Below are 19,142 nucleotides of genomic sequence, written 5' to 3'. Positions count from 1 at the left end.
TCATTCACACTTTTTTCCTGTTTGGTGATTATTTTATATACTTCATGTTATAGCACCTTTTGAGCCTTGTCTTGCATCACATTTTTGGCATATTTGTATACTGATTTGAGGTCTACCATATACTGTAAATATTCATATTTTTGGTCCATATTCAGTGTTGTAGAAGGAAATTTTTCATTTTGAGTTTTGCTTATACCACTTGCTTCATTACCCCTCTTTTGGCCCCTATCCTTGCATGCTATTTTTCCCCTACCTATACTTGCTGTTTGGCCATGTTTATAACTGTGAAAGTGCATCTTTTGGGACTGTCTAGCTTCTGTCTTTGCATTGCATGTCCATATTGTGCATGTTTGGCATAGCTATAGGCCATTTCGGGTGCCTAATGTTGCATTTCGGGACATTTCCTTGCATTTCATGTCATTTCGCTTCATTTCGGGACTGTTTTCCCCCATATTTTAGTGCTGAAATTCCATTAGTATGCTTGCATATCATTTTTGCCATATTTCATCACATTTTAGTATCGCCTCGGTTTGCGTGCCCGTGTGCACGCATTTCGAGGCACTTCATTTTCTGCCATCGGCTTCTCATGTGAGTGCGGCTGAGGCTCTCTCATGTTAGTATAAGTCCATTTGTCATTTTCCATGTCATTTGCATTGCGTATTCACCGCCTCGGTTTGCGTGCCCGTGTGCACGCATTTCGAGGCACTTCATTTTCTGCCATCGGCATCTCATGTGAGTGCGGCTGAGGCTCTCTCATGTTAGTATAAGTCCATTTGTCATTTTCCATGTCATTTGCATTGCGTATTCACCGCCTCGGTTTGCGTGCCCGTGTGCACGCATTTCGAGGCACTTCATTTTCTGCTATCAGCATCTTATGTGAGTGTGGCTGAGGCTCTCTCATGTTAGTATAAGTCCATGTTGCATTTTCCATGTCATTCGCATCGCTTTTGCATCGCCTCGGTTTGCGTGCCCGTGTGCACGCATTTCGAGGCACTCCTTTTTTACCCGCAGGCATCCTATGTGAGTGTGGCTGAGGCTCACTCATGTTGGTATAAGCCCATTTGTCATTTCCATGTCATTTCATCACATTTTACCATTGCCTCGGTTTGCGTGCCCATGTGCACGCATTTCGAGGCACCTCATTTTAATAGCATCATATCATCGCCTCGGTTTGCGTGCCCGCGTGCACGCATTTCGAGACACATATCATTGCCTCGGTTTGCGTGCCCGCGTGCACGTATTTCGAGACATATATCATCCCCTCGGTTTGCGTGCCTGCGTGCACGCATTTCGAGACACATATCATTTTCTCGGTTTGCGTGCCCGTGTGCACACACTCCGAGGCATTTCATTTTCATAGCATTCTGCCATTTTCTCGGTTTGCGTGCCCGTGTGCACGCATTTCGAGGCATCTCATTTTCATAGCATTGAGTATGTTAGGATTGTATCTTAGTTGCATTTCATGCATATCATGCATATTGCGTCGTGTCCGGAATAGGAGTTAGTCCGGGCACGGAAAACGAGGTGCCTTTCGTACTCCGAGTGACGGAATGTGTCTCAATTCCCTAGTCACCGACACTCCGGATTATCCATGATGGAGTTAGGTTTTAGCTGTAGTTTCATGTGCATTCATCCTATATTGAGTTGTGCATTTCGACTCCTCGGCCATCATGCCTCGGTATGCGTGATTGGTGGCACGAGGATCGAGACATGCATACATCTGTGCAGATACATTGCTATGCCCCTTTCCTGCTCTCTGTTGCAGCAAAACGAAGAATCAGCAACCTTTCGGGGCTTGGCACGCATTTCAAGAACAGGTGTAAACAGAGGCTAATTGGGGCATTCCGGTGGATTTCCGCGCAAGACAATCCGGACATGCATCATCCACTAGAAGCAAGGCAGTCCCTGGCTTGCATGCCAGTTTTACTTGTTTTCTTAGTTAATTCTTTAATTAATTAGAATTTTGTAATATTTTTGGACTGTAATATTCTTTTATTTGGGGACTGTAATATTTGGACTGTATATTTATTCGGACCCTCCGAGTGAGGGCACAACTGTAATAAGTGTGGGTGAGTGTGATGTATGTCTTCCAACCCCACGTCTTTCTCCCTTTTATTTATCCGCTTACGATGTTTAGATTAGGGCATGTTTAAATTAGCATACAGTATGACAGCATGTTCGCATCATTCATCTGTATTGCATGCACTGGGCTCGGCGCATCATACTAACTGCATCGTACTTTCAATTCCAAGTTGAATATATGGTAGTTGTAACATTTCATATATCATCTTAGAATAGCCGAGCCTGCTATAGTTGCATTTTGCATGTGTTGCATTAGGCATTTCTGTATACTTAGGATTCATGCATGATTTCTAATAAGTTTCTATTTTGGCTTGGAGTACCCGGTGAGCTTTATGCTTTAGCATCCTTGCATGCGTGTGAGTATTGCCATGAATAGCATGCTTGCCATGAGGCTATGTGCTTATATGATATAACTGCTTGAATGCCTGTGGGTGAAGGTTGAGTTATCTGAATTGGAGTAAATCATCAAATGTTTCAAGCCTACCTGTGGGTAGCAAAAACCTCTTTCAAAAACACAAAATGTTTTGTTCCAATTCAAGCGATCCAGTCTATACTTGTATGCTGTGCGCATCACATAGTAACCTAGGCTAATAAACCGGAATAAGAACTCACAATGTTTTCAAAAATTGATATCATGGTTAGTAGAGGCCGGTCTATGACCGGGCGAGCGGGGGTGCTCACGAAGTGACCTTCCCCAATCGTACCCAAGTTCCCGAGCCGAGGCAACTTTGGTGATGACGGACACGTGGCCTTTTGGCACCGAGTCAGGGTTTCCTAAATTTCCCAAAATAAAATATTTAGGTGGCGACTCTGTATCTGGCAAAGCAGTCCATGTTTGGCACTTCTTTCAAAAATCTGTTTTCTTAAAATGATTTGCCGGATTTGGACTCTTTGGTTCAGATTTAGAACCGTGACTACAAAGTCGAGTCCGAGCTGTAGCGAGGTCCCCCGCGGGCTTGTTACAGTGGTGACGAGAAATAACTATAGTTGTTGGACATGTCTTTCAGACTTTTTTTTGTTTTCTGGAGTCTAGAGTTTAGGGTTGATATTAGTTTATTTATTAATTTTTTTTATGACCTTAGTATTTTGATAATTTAGTATTGTGGGTTATTTTCCAACTTTACATTATTTAAGTTGTTTTGACTAGTTGTTGCTACTTTAATGTTGGGGGTATTGGATAGTTATGAATTTACGATAGATAGTTTGGTTGGCATTTATTAAAATTTTTTTATCCCTTATATTTTTTTTTGAACATCGAAATTTATTTAAACTTTATGGAGACGAGAATGTTTAGATTTTGTTTCACTCCTAAGATTTGAATGATGGAATATTGATTAGGGTTTAGTCATAATTTAATTTTTAATTATCCAAATTTTAGGGGCATGACACTCCCCAAGTATCCTCCTCGGGAATTTTTTCACTATTCTTTAAATAATAATTGCACCACTAGCTTCACGGGAGCTAGTGAACCTTTACAACAAGTGAGCAATCTCGATTTAGAATCTGGTGCCTAGTTACACCTAACCTAAGTGATTTTATCTCAAAAAAATCACTCACAAAAATATCCTAACTAGTTTTGAATCTGGTATCTACTCACACCTAACCCAAATGATTTTATCCTAAACAATCACTCACAAAAACTCTTTTTTTTAACAAGTATAAAATTAATAAGGGATAGAAAACCCTTTTACAATTTTGCTCAAACTGTGACACCTGAATTTGTAAATTTAATTCAATACTGCAATAAAAGAATTCTTTATTAGTATAATAATAATAATAATAATAATAATAATAATAATAATAATAATAATAATGATGATTAATATTATGGTTGTAGGTGATAAAATGTAATCTAATTTTGGGCCTAATGTAAATTAAATTAAAAAAAAAGAAAGAAAGAAAAAGAAGTGGTGATTTATCACCATCCTAATGCATAGGATGGTGACTAAGTAAGTACCTTAGGCCACGTAGCAAGGAAGAAAGAATGTCACCTGTTGCACAGGTGGCCAAACTTAAAACAATCCACTTGGTATGAGTCCATGCAAACATGACTATAAATAGTGCCATACTTGTTTAGTAAACTTCAGAAGTAAGAACAAAAATTGGAAACCGTTCCTAGTAAACTTCGAATGGAGTGTAGCTAGGAGTTGTAGTAAGAAAATATAGACTAAGGATCAATCTTAAGGTGAGTTATATTATACCTTGAACTACCATAACATGTTTTAAATGTGTCTTGAGTTACCATAATATATTTTACGAATGTTTTAAGTTACCATAATTTATTTTATATAATTTATATTTTATGGTTATGTCAATGTTTCAATTACGTGAATTATTTTATGAACCTTATTTGCTTAAATTGAAACCCATGGATAAGTTTGTTTAAATTTTAGAAATTATTTGACAATAATTTTATAAACAATTATGTTCTGTAAATACCACCTCGTGGGTCCCACGTCTTGGGGCACTTAAATAAACCATTGGCCCTTGTTTGGCCACCTTGTGGTCCCCTATTTGTCATGGATCCAGTGACCCCTGTTCTGATTGTCACTCTAGTGATCCATGTTCTGCTCTGTTCTGTATCGTGGTTATAGTTATTTACGAAATTTTTATTTCAGTTTCTGCCACTTAAATAATTTATTTATGCCACTTAAATTATGTTAATGTTTTACCTTAAATAACCATCCATGGCTATTTTGTGCCCCTATACTCACAGTATAATATTTCTCACTCTGCTATGTACTTATATCTGTTACCCCTTTCAGGTGACGAGGTTTAGCGGGATCAAGATAGGAGATAAATCACAGTGTTTTTTTTTTTTTTTTTTTGCACTACCTGTATTTTTTATTAGACTCTTATAATAAATAAAAGCCCAAATAACTATTTTTCTTTCGTTTTAATAAACATTTGATACTCAATTATTTTATTTTAATTTATTTAATTCGCCCGCTTGCGCTACGATTACAAAATTATTAGAATTATTTTATTTTTATCTTGTTGCGATGCTAAGTCTTTGGGTATTGGGTTTGGGTCATGACACAAACTCTCAACAAATTTTCTCACAAATAATATAACTCAATGAAGCACAATACTGTTTTGAGAATCACAAAATATAATCACTTCTCTTTTCTTCTCTTCTTATTTTTCGTCAACCAAAATACTACTATATATACCCAAAAATATATTTGATGAGAAGGCATACTTCTCCTTTGACTTGCACGGATCACGCGGAGATAGAACCTACGCTTGTCTTCATGACTAGGCAGCTTGTGCAAAATACAGACCAGACAACCGTTTCTCTTTCAACATTTGTGTTTGAAAATATAGGTTAGCTCGCTTTTGATGAATAATAATTTCAATATTTTCAAAATATTTGCCATAAAAACAAATAATGTACAGTGACTGCATGGTAACTTTTATATTAAAATATTTAAATGCACAGTAACTTTTCTATTAAAATATTTGAATGCGCAGTGACTACTCTATGAAAATATTTGTATGTATAGCAAAATTTATTTAAATAACATTTATATCAAAATTAATACCTTTTAAAATTTTTATAATTGTTGGAGAGATTTTAAATACACTCTAATAAAATATAATCCACTACCTCACGTGGGTATATCAAATTTTGTCAAAAGAAGATAACTCACTAATACCAAATTTGTCAAAATATGACAACCCACCAATATTACATTTATCAAAAGAATACAATCAATCAATATCAAATTTGTCAAAAGATGAATGGTGGTCAGATTTTTCAAAACATGAATAGCGAATAGTGAATAGTGACAAACGGATTTTATGCACAGTAACTTTCACAAATTTCAAATATGCACAATAAATATTTTGTGACAAAAAATGTAAAATATGTATATTGAAAAATCACAATTTATCCAATAATATTTTAGACATCATCAAAATTAAACCACATGATTAACAATGGAGACTACTCTAAAGGAGATGAGAGATGGCTCTTTGGCGATCGAGGTGGACCCCAAATCCATTGTCGGCGATTGAGGCTGCCTCGGAACTTTCAGCAGTGCAACTGCTCTTCCTCATACTCCTTCCTGCGCCATCGTCCTCGCACTACCGCCAGTGCCTTAAACCCACCCTTGCACCACTACTAGCGCGCACTACAACAAAAAAGGCCTTTGGTGACAGACTAATTTTGTCTCCAAACATCAAATTTTCGTCACTAAAGTGATCTGTGACGAAAAAATTTTGTCACCACGTTTGTTGCCTATACGTTGTCGCTGGAAGTACCTGATAACGAAAAATAGTTTCATCGCCTATTTTTCATTTTTGGAGATCAAATTTTTCATCTCCAAATGTTGCATTTTTCGTCCTCTATAACATCAATTTCGTCACTAGAATTAAATAATATTTTATTTTAATTATTTTGGCGACGAAATATTTCGTCACCAAATAGGATTTAGTGACGAAATTTTTCCTCACCAATGATATAGATTAAGGTGACAAAAAAATTTGTCACTAAAATGAGCACAAAAGAAAATTCTTCAATGACAAAAAAATTTTGTCGCCAAATATTTCAATTTAACGACGAAATATTCAGCAAATGTGACGAAATTATTTGTTTGGTACTATATCATCAGTGACAAAATTACTAGTCATGTTGTTTGAAAACTAATAGTGACATTTTTTTTTCGTCGCTAATAATAATTAAATCTTTTTGAAATGGGGGTAATATTTTCAATTTAAAAATTTTCTTTTCACTAAAAATTCCTTGCACATTTCAATAACCTGTTCAATAAAATATCTATTACAAATCAATACAAAAATCTGATCATTTTCATAAACACAACAGTTGAATTTCATCACAATATCCACAAAAATACAATATCAACTGCATGCGAATTACCAAACATGTCTCATAATATCCACAAAAGACATGTCTACTAATATCTACAACAATACAATATCAACCGCATGCGGATTACCAAACACGTCTCCTAATATCCACAAAAGACATGTCTACTAAAATCCACAAAAATATAATATCAAGTGCGGATTACCAAACATGTCCTGTAATATCCACAAAAATATAAAATTTACAACGTAACCAAGATACATGTAAGCTAATATGAACAAAAACACAAAATGAGCTAGCTTTTGCTCTCCAAATTACCAAACATGTCCATATCTAATCTCGAATCTGCAACAAAACAAAACACACAAAAAAAAAGAAAAAAAAGAAGAATGCAAGTTAGACAATTATAATCTTATCAATTAAATATACAATTTAACATTCATTTTTCGACTTAGTTTTCAAATCGGGAATTCCATGCAAGTTTCGTAAGTTTTCACAACTTACATTGGTCTCTCCTGAGGTGTTTGAGGTGTTCCACAGGCCTTCCCGTACCTGTTACACGATTTTGGCTCCCGATGGCCTATTTAAAAGTTTAAGTGTTCGAAAAATGCATTTTTAGACTTAGTTTTCAAACTGGGAGTCCCGTGCTAGTTCCGTAAGTTTACATAAGTTACAATGGTTGCTTCCAAGGTGTTTGAGGTGTTCCCGGGCCTTCTCATGGTTGTTTGATGATTTTGGCCTCCCGTTGGCCTATTTTCAAGCTTAAGTGTTGGAAGAGTGCATTTTTGGACTAAGTTTTCAAACATGGAGTTCCGTAAGTTTTCATAACTTCCTGAAGTGTTTGCGGTGTTCTCTAGGCTTTCTCGTGGCTGTTACATGATTTTGGCCCCCGATGGCCTATTTTCAAACTTAAGTGTTAGAAAAATGTATTTTTAGATTTAGTTTTCAAACCGAGAATCCCGTGCAAGTTCTGTAAGTTTACACAAGTTATAATGGTCCCTTCCGAGGTGTTTGAGGTGTTTCCCGGGCCTTCTCCTGGTTGTTTCACGATTTTGGCTCCCAATGGTCTATTTTCAAGCTTAAGAGTTGAAAAAGTGCATTTTTTTAACTTAGTTTTCAATCTGGGAGTCCCGTGCTAGTTCCGTAAGTCTCCACAACTTACATTGGTCCATTTTAAGGTGTTTGAGGTGTTTCACAGTCCTTTCCGTGCCTATTACACAATTTTGGCCCCCCGACGGCCTATTTACAAGCTTAAGTGTTAGAAAAATGTATTTTTAGACTTAGTTTTCAAACCGGGATTCTCGTGCTAGTTTTGTAAGTTTACACAAGTTACAATGTTCACTTTCGAGGAGTTTGAGGTGTTCCTCGGGCCTTCTTGTGGTTGTTTAATGATTTTGGCCCCCGATGGCCTATTTTCAAGTTTAAGTGTGAAAAAAGTGCATTTGTTGATTTAGTTTTCAAACCGAGAGTCCCGTGCTAGTTCCATAAGTTTTCACAACTTATATTGGTCCCTCCCGAAGTGTTTGAGGTGTTCCCCGAGCTTTCTCGTGGCTGTTACATGATTTTGACTCCCGATGGCCTATTTTCAAGCTTAAGTGTTAAAAAAGTGCATTTTTTTGACTTAGTTTTCAAATTGGGAGTCCTGTGCTACTTTTGTAAACTTCAACAACTTAACCTCATCCATGTGTATGATTGTGTACATGTGTGTCTATATATATATATATATATATATCAATGTGTATAAGATACTTGCTTGTCAATTCTTGTCTAAGACTTTTGAGAAGAGTCACCTTAAGATCAAACTCGATTACAAGATCCACAAAACCTGAGGCCAAAACATTCAAATGAATCTTGTTGTGGAATATATGGCTTTCTAATTTAATTAGTATTATGTCGTTGTTGTTATTTATTTATTTATTATTACCATGGAATAAACCAATCACATCTTCGACAAATAATAAATTTATTTAAAAAATATTTTTAACATGTTCCAAGCGTATCATATCATGTACATATTGAAAATTGTCTTGATAGCGTGTCACATGTCTGTGTATCTGCTAATTCTAACTCGTGAAAGGCACAAGGTGGTTTATTATATGAGGTAAAGGATGCTACTTCGTTTGTTCAATTTTCTAACTCAATAAAAAGCATAAAGGTGATGTATTAGGTGAAATCAAGTTCATTATGCACTAAGTGATCATCATGGATGTAATCAATAATAAGTTAGGTGCTAAACCAGGATACTTTGGTTGGAGATTACAATTGAATCCCTAAAAGCTTTAATTGCTGACATCAACAGAACAGATGTCAGCAGCAAAAAATAAGTTTCAACCTCTGATATTCATAATCAATGGCTGCAACATTGCCTTTATTCTATAATTCTTCTTCCCATTACAGCAAAAATTACAAACAAGCAAATTGATTTTAAGGAGCCAGAAGAGATGATGGCGAGATGCTTACATTCTAGACATTGATTTTGCAACCCGAGGAACATTTAAATGGTACTATAAAATTTACCTGCAGTGTAATTCCAGATAGATTTTATGACACTCACCTTTAAGTTTGTAGCCACCTGCCATGTAATATTCAGGTTGTCAAAACAAATGCAAAGAAATGAAGCATATTATAAAAATCAAGACTAATGTTACATAAAGAGCATGTAAGTGATCGAAATTCTCACCCATGAGAAAAGTGCAGAGAGACCAACACCAACTCCAATCCAAAATAGTGGAGACCCACTAGAAACACAACCAAAAGAGTATAAAGCATGAGTATATCTATATAGATACTTAAAAACTTAGAAGTCCACATGGAATTCAAGCACCTAGTTAATAATGCAAACAATTGAAGCACAATAAATAAAAGACGAAAAGAAAAAGTGATTATAACACATTTGATGGTGGGGGTGGCACGGTAAGTTGTGGGTTAACACCAACTGAAGAGTTTTCTTGGCTACTAGAAAAACATTCCTCCTCAGCTTCTCTAGCACTGTATAACAGAATGTGTCAAAATAAGCAGAAAAAAACTCACAGCAAGAATATAACAAAATAATACTGATTGACCTAAACAATAGATGAACAAGATTCATTTGCATAAAAGGAAAAAGGTGAACCAAAGAAAGATGGACAATCATGTGAGCACTCTATACATCATAATGGACCAACAAGAACAACTTCTTCGCTCCGTGAAACTGCCTTTGGCCCTAATTCGAGTTTGAATTTGCAAAATCATTTCAAATTGAGTCAAATCTGATGAATTTGAACCTTATCTGAACCAATTTGAAGCCCTAGCAACCTGAATTGAACTAAAATTCCCTTCAATTAAGTTTCATACTACGGCGAATTCATGTGTGAAAGGTGCAACCATGTTTCCTGAATTAGTTTTAAAGCTAAGTCGAATTGTTAACAACATTTTCAAAGAGAGAGAGAGAGAGAGCATACGGGCAGTAAGACTTGGAGAAAATGACGATGGAGTGGGATACTACTGCCACTGCCCTTACTCGTTGTCGCAACTCGTAGTCGCTCTACGCCACCTCATTGCTTTACACCGCTAAGTGAGTGAGAGAAAGGCGATTGAGACTGAGTGAGCGTACGAAAGAGAAAGAGAGAGACGCCGCTGAGAGAGAGAAAGAGATGAGCGACTGAGAGTGATGCTATTGCTGCTAGATGCTGCTGCACGCTGTCGCCTTTGATGCTCTACGCCGTTGAGAGAGAGAGATGAGCACGACTAAAAGATAGCAAGAGAGAAGAAAAAAAAGGAGGGGAAATTTTGAGAATAATTTGTTAGTTTTTTTTTTTTTTTTTTTAGACGTGGCAAACGAGCGAATTTGACCGAGTTAAAATAGGTTTTGTATTAAAAATATGTTTTTATTTTTGAAAATTATTTTTTGAGTTTTTAATTAGTATTTTTTATTTTAGTAAAATTTTTCAATATTTTAATCAATTAAAAAAATGATTAAAATATTAAAAAAGTTCACTAAAAATTAAAAAAATAAGGATTGAAACTTGAAAAATAGTTTTCGAAAACTGAAATCAACCGAAATTGATTCAAACTCACCTATTTAGTAAAGAGGTTTAAATGGGTTTGGTGGAGGTGGAGTGCTAGTAGTGGTGGTGGAAGAGTAGTGGTGGTAGTGGAATGGCGGCAATGGAAGTGAAGTGACGGCAACGGTAGTGGTAAAGTAAGGCAATGGTGGTGGAAGAAAAATGGTAGCGATGGCGATGGTAATGGTAATGGTGGGGCAGTGGTAGTGGTGGTGGTGGAAGTAGTGGAGAGGTGATGGTGGTAGTGGTGGTGATGTAGTGGCAGAGGCGGCGGTGGTGGAGTAGTGGTAGTGGTGAAGTAGTAGCGATGGTGGTGCAAAGGTGATGGAGGTGGTGGTAAAGTGGCTGCGGTGACAGTGGTGGTAGAAGAGAGTTAATGGTGGCGGCGGTAGTGGTAGAGTGGCGATGGCAGCGGTGGAAGATAGATGGTGGTAGTAGTGATAATAATGGTGGAGTGACAACGATAGTAGAGTAGTTACGATAGTGGTTATGGAGTAGTGGCAGTTGTGGCGATGGAAATGAAGGAGAGGTGGTGGTGGAGTGGTGGCAACAGTAGCGGCGATGGTAATAGATTCATGGCGGTAGAGATGGTGGTGGTGTTGGAGTGGTGGCAATGATGGTAGAAAAATCCATTTAAATAGGTACTCATGTCTAACCCAAAGAGGGCTTTGCAGAATAAGAACTAATATGGGAAAACAAAGAGGGCTTCTCACTTATAGCATGAAACGATATCGTTTTGCATAATAAAACTATAGGAGACAAAATTATTTCATCGCGAAAAATTTTGTACAATAGTGACGAAAATTTTTGTCTCTAAAATGGCGCCCAAATATTTTGCAAAATTTTCTAAGGGCGGGAATTTTTTTGCGATGAAAAATAAAATATAGAGACAAATAAAATTTTTGTCACCTATTGTTTTACTGATTTTAAGCATTTGGTGACGAAATTTGATTTTTCTCTCTAAAAATATTACAATTGGAGACGAAATCTTACTTTTATCTCTAAAACATGTATATTTGGAGACGATTTTTTTTTTCATCATTTGTTTTCGTCACCAAAGACCTTTTTTGTTGTAGTGGCGAGCCCTTTTCCTTATCTTCTTCTCGATGATCTAGAAACCCCGATTTAGGATAAGAGATCTGAGACAAATCCGAAAGACATCTGCGACAAAGAGAGAAGAATAAGGACGAAAATGAGAATAAGCTGCCAGAAATAAAGGTTGCTAGAGGAAGAATGAGACGTCGGTGATGCTCTCTGTTTCGTCCTCCTCTCAGTTTCAATTTTTATTTTTATTTTTTTTAGGGCTAGTTCTATCCTAAAACAATATCGTTTGGGGACACTACAGGAACCATGGCAAGAGAGCCCTACAGAGGATCTGGACTCCACATGGACCCCAAGAATGTGACCTCTCAAATGACAAAGCAACAAGAAGGATTTATGGGTCCAAATTGTCTAGTATTATCGTATAATAAGACAATGCAAGAAATGGAAGTTGGGAACAACTAAAATTACACTCACAAGAGGGTGGATGAAAGGAATGCCCCAACCAAATTGGAGCTCTAAGTCTTTTTTGTTTCCTTTCCTTCAAATCAAGGAGGGTCCATTAAAAGAGCCAACAAAACAAGAATTTCTCATGTGTTGATGACGTGGGTTGTTTGAGATGACCTAAATAAGTGCACTTTTTGTCTTTTTACGAAAAGATATGCAGAAAAGTAGAGAGGTGATGTGATGAAAAAAAGATAAAAAGATAAAAAGATGGATTATTTTGTGTATGCCAAACTTAAGGCCAAGTTTGACATCTCTTAAAAAAGTCAAAAAGTCAAAAAGTTACTCAAAAAGTCAAAAAGTTATCACTATTCATAAAAAAAAATATTAAAAAATTAATTTCTCACACATCAATTCACACAGCCGTGCAACTCATCAATTGACCCGTGAAGCTCTGTGCTACGTTTGAAAGGAAAAATTGCACAGTTTGGTGCAATTTTCACACACTGCTGTTTGATAATCTGAACCGTTTGATGTGTAGAACTTGTCGAGTCCTCTATGTTTGTAGAAAATCACATTGATCGAATATCGATAACTATATGATCAAATCAGTTTTGTATAAAAAAATGGATGGTGTTATAATTAACGATTGAAAAAAAAACACATCTGATCAGGTGATAGCACCCACGAGCCGAACAAAATCGTTCAGTACAATGCCCGAAAATTAGCCAATAATTTTTTACTATCAATTCAACCCTCAGATTGTACGGCTATTGACTTTTCATTTTTAATATTCTCCTACACATTTCTTTATACAATTTTTTAATACATATTTCAAAAAATTAATTCAAACATCCATATTTTTTTCTTTAATTTTTTAGTTCAAAAAGACAAAAAGTACACTTATTTAGGACATCCTAAACAACCCTTAAACACTCAATTATAATAAATCATATAAATTAGCAGGGATTGAAGGAACAGATCCCACTTGCTCAAATATGGGAGTTTGGGGGCTCGCCCTACGATCTAATTAAAATTTATGCACTTGTGACCACAATTCTTATTTTTTGTATGTATAGTTGAAAGGTGAAGGGCCGACAATTCCTATATTTCTCTTGAAACCTTTTTTATTATAGTGAAATGACAACGATTGTGGATGAATTTATAATTTTGAAGTAAGGTCTCGTTTGAGAACATGTTTTTTTAGTAATTTTTTAATTTTTTGGCTAAAATGTTATGTAAAAAAAATTAATATGTTTGGAATGACTTTTTATAAAAAGATGTGCAAAAAGTAAAGAAAAAAAGGAATCCTTGATTTTTTGATATGAATTGTTGGCTTTTTGATTTTTTAGTAATTTTTTGACTTTTTGATTAAAAAAGTCACTTGCCAAACGAGACCTAAATCATGTATATCTTATATGTGTATGTGCTTTACAATTCATGTTTATCTGTTTCGTTTATTTTTCATGTCTTACCAATTTAAGTTAGGTGTGACAAAGTCTTAATTGATAACAACAAAAAGATCACAAATTACACCATAAAAATGAGAAGTTACTAAAAATGAGAAAATAAAAGAAATAGAAAAAAGAAGGAAAAATGATCCTCAACAAGAGCGTTCTAGTGCGTTGTAAATTCTTATCCAAGACTTGTATAGAAAATGACTTTTCTTTTGTTGGGTTGAATTATAAAAATAAAAAGAAACTATAGTACCTTGTGAAAAACTTTTTGTTTTTGTTTTTTCATAAAAAATGAATAGGTATAATCAATTTTATTTTATTTTCTAGATAAATTCAAAATTAAAACATGTTTGTGATAAGACCGATTACAACTCCAGTTGGCTTTTTGTGCAATTTCTCACATGAAAAAAGCTTGCTCTTTCATGTAATTGGACTTTCTGTCTTTTGTTTTATATTTTGACAAGACACAGAACTAATGTGGTGAAAGATAAATGAGGACAGCAAAGAGGTACTTTTCCAACCTATTTAAGAACCATACCTTGTGTGTATTTAGCATGTAGACTCTGCCTCTTCTGTATTTACATTGAAAGTAATTTCTTGTGAATTTTTTAGTCTTAGACGTGAATGGTTTGTCTTTGGTTGGATTGAGAGGATTGCAGGTAAACTGGCCGACACTCCTGACCGTTGAACCAAAAAAACAAAAAAAAAATTTGATTGTTTCTTAACATGTGCAAACCATCCAATGACCAAGTGACCAATCTTGTTGGTATGACTGTTTATTCAGATTTAATGTAAGAAGTCTTTTACACCGGTGGAGAGCTGAGGGCGGTAAGACATAGGCCAACATCCCTTGCCCGAAGTTTTTGAGGTATTTATTTATAGTATTTTTTAGTTAGGGTTTTAGTGTGAAAATATGACAATATTGTAGAGTAGTTTGAGTTTTTTTTTTTGATTAGCAAAAGAAAGATTTATTGATGAAAGAAGCAATGTAAAAAACATCAACAAATTGTAAAGTAGTTGAGTTGAAAGAGTTAGAACTCTGTAATTCTTATAGTGCATGTTAGATTTTTGATCTCTTACTATGAACATATTGTCGAACAACGTTGAAGGGGCTGAATATGAAAAGGGTCGGATCCATGCCTTGGGCCGACCCAATCCACTAAAACCCAAATCCAAGTGGGTTAGATAAACATATGGGCAAGCCAATTAAGCCCAACTTGCAGTGGAAAGGCTAGTTCAACTGCGATGCTGGGTTGGGCTCAGCTGCAAGACTTAATCTATGGGCTGAGCTGATGGGCCGAATCGATCGTTAGAACTAAAGTGGGCCGAGCCCATACAAAGATATCTGAATGGACTAGCCCATCTCCATAAATAATCTTGTAAAAAGCCAAGCTGAGGCACAATGGTACCGAGCTGAGGGAATCTCTCGGAGAAACATGGAAGTTGTGAGTATATGCATGTGCAAGTTGCCACCTCAGCTGGTCCCCTACACCTGGAATCACGGAAGCAGTTAAACCAGAAGAATGTGGTTTGTTACAGTATGACTACAATGAGTATATGCATTCTATGACAACTACCAGATGGTCCCCCACCTTGGACAATGCTAAAAGGAAGCTTGGCAGCACCTGAGCTCTATGGAACCATCTTGGGTAACAAGTAAGGAGTTCTATAAAAACTACATTAACTTCACATTGAAGGTAACTGATCTAAGCTAAACCCTACTTACTAAAACCCAACTCTCTACCCTTAGAGAGCACTTTACTTCTTCTCCGGTTACTCATTGCCACACCGGAGGGGTTTTCCGACCAACCCCGGCCAGGCAGCTCTTACGGTGTTCCTTGTTGCAGGACCTCAATTCCTGGACAGTCCAGTCGAGTGCGAAGCTCCGATCCACTTTCATCTAGTGCGGTATCTGGTACGTACACACGTGTATCTGTTTTGTGATCGGAACCAGTCAATTTCGACATAACACCTTTCCTTTCAAATTCTGAGGAAATTGGGGTTTTTTTTAATGCCTTTTGCAAAAGACAAATTTCTCCTTCTTTGACAGCTTGTAGCTGTCCAGGTGGTGAGACTGAATCCAGCCATTAAACACAATAAATAAATTGTGGGTTTTGTGTAGCTTTCAAGCCTATCAAATGGGTATATATCTGTTCCTTTGTGTGGAGATAGCTGTTTGGCTCCAAGACATAAAATACCCACATCCAATTCTTACTTCTCAAGTCGAAATACTTATTTTCATGTTTCATATTTGACTCAGTAAATTTTTTACATTATTTCTAAAATCATTCCTGCGAACCAAACACCACCTTGTAGCTAAGACACACTACCTTCTAGTTAAGAACTCCTGTCTCGTGGTTGATTCTTTGTCATCCTTTTTGCCTTCCTCTTGCCTATTGTTAATTTTTGTTATGGAGTCCTCTCACAATCTTGGAGATGCAGAAGAGTGTCAAAGCAGCGAGTCCGGGTGGACGATGTATATTGGCTCCCCCATAGACAACAGTGATGACGGTGATGATAATGATAGTGATGTTGGAGACGACAACAACAATGATGATTATGTCAATCGTATCATTAAACATGAAGATGAAAGTGATGATTCCATGGCTTCTGATGCTTCTTCTGGACCGAGTCATCGGGAAAATTCATGGGGAAGTGGAAAGGGTAGTTCTGGAAAGCATTGCTCAAACAAGAAAGATAAGCATACTGTGGAGAAGATGACTGGAAATGAAACAAGGAAGCTAAAGAAAGAGAAGGAAGAGGTAGTGTTTGCTTCAAAAGGAGCTAAAATTGCAAGCCGAAGTAGTGAGAAGGTAAGGAAAACAAGTAGTTGGTTTGGCAAAAGAAAGTAGATCTTGTTCCTATCCAGTGTTTAGTTCGTTAAAATGAGACTGGAAGATCGTTATGTGAACTCGTTCTCATGTTTACATTGAAAATGAAATCGTCATTCACTGTTGCAAGGCCAAGAAATAACCATTCCATATTCCTGATCATAATCATTCGAATGAACCAAACATGAACTTAGGGTTGTTTTTGTATGTTGTTAGCAACTTAGCATGAGCTGTGAGCCATATTATGGACTATATCTGTGATGTGTTTTCAGTGTAAGAAATGTAATAGTCGTTAGCTTTTTAAATGCATGTATCTATCAATAGCTAAGCTAAGCTTTGTGACATGTTCCTCTACAGCTTTAGAATATATTCCAACACTAATACACTCTCCACAGTTGAGCAAGCACATGCACACCAGGAGGCCACACAGTATTCATATACACACACACACAGAGAGAGAGAGAGAGAGAGAGAGAGAGAGAGGTAGGTTAATCTATTATTGTGTGAATTTGTATATATTAGGATGGGAATATCAGAATTTCTATAAATAGTTAGAATCTGACTAATAAAATCTTACTCACATAAGAGTATTGAATCAATAAGTAATTCCCATTATGCATGGGGAGATGGTTCCTTCTTAAATATTTAGATTGGGAATCATGCCTATTAATAGGTCACTGACTCAGTCCATCTTGAAGGAATGATTTTGGATCTCTCAAATTTCATATTTGTAAATCTATCTAAATTCCTTCTATTCGCCTCTTCTAAGATGTATAGGGAATTCTTTAATCACGCTTAGAAGAGTTGTCATGCGTTGATTACCCACTCCTACCTTTTTCAGTGAGGAAAAAAACTGAATCCCTAAACAAACATCATCCAAGACTTTGTTTAACATGAGGTAAAATCGATAAAAAAAGTAAGAATTTGTTTGTCTTGAATTAAAAAATAACTAAAAAAATTAAAAAAAAGTAAACAATCAATTGATCAATAAAGGTGATTTTCCTTTTATTTTATTTTTTTAAAAACAAATTTACAATACATTTCATATACTTGAACCCAAACTCCTTTAAATCACATAGTGGTTTCATGGAAGAGTTCATCGTTTAAATTCATTAAACGCAACACTTCAGCGATCAAAACTTTAATAATGAAAAAAATCAAATATTGATATATTGAGATTATTGAATAATTACTCGAGATATTTGTTGAATAATTACGTGAGATACTTGTGGAATGTGGTAGAACACTACTACCTTCATGCATTTGGCAATCTAGTTCAAAGTTAACTTTTAACTTTTGACTAATTTTAGGTCACATTACCTCTCACATTTTTTACACGTAAAAAGATAAAAAAATTAAAAAAATAATTTTTAACAAACTTTTCAAATCACCCAAATATTGGACAACAAGCCATTTTTGGACAACCTGTCTACATAAAACAACAAAAGAAGTGGCTCCAGCATGGGTGTAGTAGTTCCACTCAGAGAAACAAAAATATAAATATTTTTTATTTCTTTTATAAAAATCTCTTTAAAGATAGGACCCTTTTTGAATGCATTTGATTTGATTGGAATGAGACTTGGGGTAAGCTTAGATAGATTCAAATTGAGGGAAAAAACAAGAGAAAATTACTCTGAAATATGTGTATATTATTTAATTTAATAATTTTTTGAGTAGATCTAAAAATTCTACTTTTCCTCTCTCTTTCTCTCTTTCAGCTTTTTGCCTCATTCTTTACGTTTTCCTCTCTTTTTTTTTTTTTTTTTGCGTTTTCCTCTCATTTTGTTTGTCATGAATGATGACCGGTGATCACACATTTCTTATTGTCTTTCTCTTTCTAATATATAGTCACTTGTGACCAACGATAACCATTGATTGGGGTTCGCCGGTAACCACCAACCATTGACATCAACTCGCGACTTCATCCTCACCGACGGCAAAGAAAATGAGTAGATCTACTCAAATTTGATGAGTAGATTTACATGAGATCTGACTAGATCAAAATAAAAAATAGTTGCCGGAGTATAATATTCTTTCTATATCTATTATTTCCTTCGATTTCTCAAATTTTCTACCTTTTCTCTATTACACAAGTCTATTTTTCTATTTTAATGGAGAAAATTTTCAAATTCTGAATAAATTGTTTTCGAGTATTAGTTACAGACGGTGAAAACTGTAAAATTTTACAGTTTTAATTTTTTTTGGTACTGGAACGAATCATGGTTTAAAAGTGTAAAATTTTACAGTTTCATAACATTCTTTAGAACTGTAAAATTTTGCAGTTTCATAACTTTTTTTAGAATTGTAAAATTTTGCAGTTTATAACATGTTTTTTAGTTTAATTAATAAGGATAAATACTTAATAGATTTTTACTCTAAAATTATAACATTTTACAGTTTCAAAACTTGCTTT

General features: G+C 35.6%; 1 long non-coding RNA gene across 1 annotated transcript; it reads right to left on the bottom strand.

Moving 5' to 3' along the window:
- Positions 1-6,892: 6,892 nt before the first annotated feature.
- LOC114314154 (uncharacterized) lies at positions 6,893-10,735 on the bottom strand. The gene is made up of 4 exons (XR_014327748.1): positions 10,354-10,735; positions 9,594-9,651; positions 9,468-9,485; positions 6,893-7,258 (listed from the first exon to the last, which is right to left on the bottom strand). It is a non-coding gene; the product is annotated as an uncharacterized LOC114314154 (long non-coding RNA).
- Between the last annotated feature and the right edge of the window lie 8,407 nt (positions 10,736-19,142).

The sequence above is a fragment of the Camellia sinensis genome, chromosome 4 (genome assembly GCF_055761805.1).
Source record: "Camellia sinensis isolate YWXY chromosome 4, ASM5576180v1, whole genome shotgun sequence".
In the NCBI taxonomy this organism is placed as follows: domain Eukaryota; kingdom Viridiplantae; phylum Streptophyta; class Magnoliopsida; order Ericales; family Theaceae; genus Camellia; species Camellia sinensis.
The sequence above is the reverse complement of the archived record's forward strand: the minus strand, read 5'-3'. Positions and strand labels throughout refer to the sequence as shown.